The sequence below is a fragment of the Acinonyx jubatus genome, chromosome B2, assembly GCF_027475565.1.
Source record: "Acinonyx jubatus isolate Ajub_Pintada_27869175 chromosome B2, VMU_Ajub_asm_v1.0, whole genome shotgun sequence".
NCBI lineage: Eukaryota > Metazoa > Chordata > Mammalia > Carnivora > Felidae > Acinonyx > Acinonyx jubatus.
The window spans coordinates 131,787,429-131,791,291 of NC_069385.1; the positions used below are offsets into that span (position 1 = coordinate 131,787,429).

The 3,863-nt window shown below is 41.0% G+C and overlaps 1 pseudogene; it reads right to left on the minus strand.

Annotated features, from left to right (window-relative positions):
- Window positions 1-2,472: 2,472 nt before the first annotated feature.
- On the minus strand, window positions 2,473-2,982 carry LOC128315684 (60S ribosomal protein L23a-like; annotated as a pseudogene).
- Window positions 2,983-3,863: the final 881 nt, after the last annotated feature.

Genomic DNA, 3,863 nt, shown 5'->3' on the forward strand with positions numbered 1-3,863 from the left:
AATGGAGTCTCAACTTTTATTCATTCAACTTGCACAAACTCAACTGTATGCACGCACACATGTGCACACACAGGCCTACACGGTGTGTAAATTTAAATGGTTTGGGCCATCCCACCCTGCCTTCCATTCCATGCAATTTGTCTGGGGTTTCAAGTGAGCCCGAGGTGGATTCTGTTTATTCCCATGACGGGTCTTCGTTCCCATGGCTCTCTAATGTTAATGATACCGTGTACATCTCATAACACATAGTTCCTCAGTTCCAGCCAACTTCTTCGTCTGGGGCTCGTTAGAAGAAACTACCATCTAGGTCAAGATTAGAGGGAAAATCGGCCATGTTGGAATTAGGGAGACTCTGTGTCGTCTTAATGTGGCACGTTCCCAAGGGATTTCTCCAGAGGAGTTTTGACTGTATGTCGTCTCCTCTTTACACCCTGACTTTGCAACCTAGACTCCCTATAAGATGTGTACAGTTCTTTGAATTGAATTTATTGTACGTTTATTGTATAAATATGTACATTTATTGTATATGTATACATTTATACAATACATTTAGGTAAATGCATCGTATACGTTCATTGTGTAAATGTATATATTTCTCTCTCCCAACACTTCCCTACAGCAGCTGGTGCTTGTCACAGCAAATGCCCTCCTTAATCCCTATCACCTATTTCACCCATCCCCCCACCACCTCCCCTCTGGTAACCACCAATTTGTTCTCTATGGGTAAGAGTCTGTTTCTTGCTTTCCCTCTCTCTCTCTCTTTCTTTTCCCCCTTTGCTCATTTGTTTTGTTTCTTAAATTCCACATATGAGTGAAATCATACGGTATTTATCTTTCTTTGACTGACTTATTTTGTTTAGCATAATACTCTCTAGCTCCACCCATGTCATTGCAAACGGCGAGAGTTCATTCTTGTTTATAGCTGATTCACATTCCGTTGTATCTAGACACAACTTCTTCTCTACCCATTCATCTGTTGATGGATGCTTGGGCTGTTTTCATAATTTGGCTATTGTAGATACTGCTGCTATAAACATCAGGGCGGGTGCATGTATCCCTTTGAATTAGTATTTTTGTATTCTTTGGGTAAATACCTAGCAGTGCAATTTGGGGATCGGAGGGTGGTTCTGTTTTTAACTTTTCTGAGCTACGATTTCAACACTATGTAAAGGTTGTCATGTTGCCAAATGTGTGAAAGGGCATTGCTTTTACAATCCCTCTTTGAGGAACTTGGATAATGGATATTATCCATCCAACTATGGATAATACTGTTCTTTTCAGATGCTTGGTCGCCGACTATTGAGCCTTGGTTAATAGTTGATTTTAGAGTCACTACTCTCAGAGAAATTCAGAATGATGGGGAAATTTTAATTTGCAGTGACTGTCCCCCTTGAATCTTTCCTCAGCTTGCTTTTTGGCTCTTAATGTTCTTTGTTACTTGGTGATTCACATCACGATTTGGGTTCTGATGAATCATAACACTGTATCATGCCCCCACATTTCCCTCTTTTCTGGATATCTCTTCCTGAGGCTCCCACTGGCACCTGCTGATATGTTCCCCCTCCCACCTCCCTACTCCCCACAAATCCACTTCTCCAGAGTCTCCGTGACTGGCACTGCCATTCTTTCCTGGGAGCCGACTGCTTTGTGCCCCATATCTAATCAGCACATTCTGTACATTCTGTCTGGGATGGTTTCTAGTGAGTATTACCCAACTTGTTCCTATCACGGCCACTCTAACTCCAGCCCGTCATGCCTCTCAAATGGATTGTTAGACCCGTCCAAGTGCCCTCTCTAGCCCGGGTCTCTCTCTCTTCAAACCATTCTAACACTCGACATATTTTTCTAATTAAGGCATGGCTCTAAGAATAACTTCTCAATCTCACATGCTGCAGGGAGTTCCCACAGCTTATTGATTTGCTCACTATAAACATCTCATGGGATGTCGGATATCAACATACTCCTAATAGATATCACCTCATTATCACCAATACCACCTCACTGTCAATTCTCACTGCTGCTTTCTCTGAAAAGAATATTCCAGAAAAACCACCTTCCTTGTGTTCCTGCCTTTGGCACTTTTCTTCAGCTCATTCTCTCTCTACCGGGGCCACTCTTCTCCATCTCTCCCATTTAAATAATGGCCTTAATATGTCTGCTTTTAATGGCCTGTCATTTGGGAAGCTTTTCCTGATCTTTTTTTTTTTTCTCTCTCTCAATGATACACTTTGTAAACCTTTGTAATGCTTGTATGTCATTTTACAATCTTCTTTACATTATGATTATGAATGTGAATATCGTATTACCCTAACTAAAGTATAATCTCGTATGGGGTCTTTCATGTTTTTGGCAGCCCAACACAGTGAGCATCCAGTGGGATAAGAATAGTTATTGAATTGATATAAATGGAAATAAATCTTTTTTTTTTATGGTGAAAAATTTTAGATTTAGATGTAGCCAGCTGGATGCAGTTTAGACGGTCCCAATTTTGTTGCCAATATCCAAAAGCATCATAATTAGGAGCCAGTCAAACATATGCCTTCTTCTTTCCATCAGGCCTGATCTGGGTGTTGACCTTGGCCACATCAAGGTAATAGAGTTTCTTCACAGTGTCTTTAATCTGGTACTTGTTGGCCTTGACATCCACAGTGAACACAAGTGTGTTGTCCTCTATGCTCTTCACGGCCGACTGGGTAGTAAGGGAGAACTTGATGATGCACAGTGGTCCAGCTTGTGTCTTCTGGGGGCATTCTCTCAAGGATATTTGGGCTGCCTTCAGAGGCATTTGGGTCATCAGAAGGTAGATGACCTGCAGATCTTCCTTTTGTGTGTGTGTGTGTGACTGTGAACATCTTTCAGCACCATTTTCTTGGACTTCAAAGCCTTTGCTTTGCCTTTGCCTTTGGGAAGGACAGGAACTTCCTTCTTCACCTTCAGCACCATCTTTGTGAAAGGCAGAAATAAATTTTTTTATTCAAGTGTAATTAACATGCAATGTTATATTAGTTTCGGGTGTACAATGTAATGATTCAACAATTCTGTACGTGACCCAGTGCTTGTCAAAGTGTGCTCTCAGGCGCCTGGGTGGCTCAGCCGGTTAGGCATCTGCTCAGGTCATGATCTCACAGTTCGTGAGCTCGAGTTCCCCATCAGGCTCTGTGCTGAGTGTGGCGCCTGCTTGAGATTCTTTCTCTGCCCCTCCACCGTGTGTGCACGTGCTGTCTCTCTCTCTCAAAATAAATACATTAATTAATTAAAAAAAATAAGTAGATTCCTGATTCCTTTTATCTATGTCACCTGCCCCACTCACCCACTTTCCCTCTGGCAACCCCCAGTTTGTCCTGTGCATTGAAGAGTCTGGGTTTTTGTTTGTCTTTTCTTCTTTCTTTGCTTTTTTTTCTTTCTTAAATTCCATATATGAATGAAATCATTTGGTATTTGTCTTTCTCTGGATGACTTATTTTACAAAGCATTATAACCTGTAGGTCTGTCCATGTTTTCACAAATGCAAGATTTCATTCTTTTTTATGGCTAAGTAATATCCCATTATATATGTATACCATATCTTCTTTATCGATCCATCTAGAGATGCACACTTGGGCTGCATCTGTATCTTGGTTATTGTAAATAATGCTACAGTAAACATAGGGGTGCATATGACTTTTCAGATTAGTGTTTTGTTTTTTAGGAAACTCCGTACTGTTTCCCAGAGTGGCTGCACCAATTTACGTTCCCATCAACAGTGTACATGGGTTCTTTTTTTCTACATATCCTCGCCAACATTTGTTATTTCTTGTGTTTTTGATTTTGGCCATTCTGACAGATGTGAGGTGATACCTCATTGTGGTTTTCCCTTTATTTTT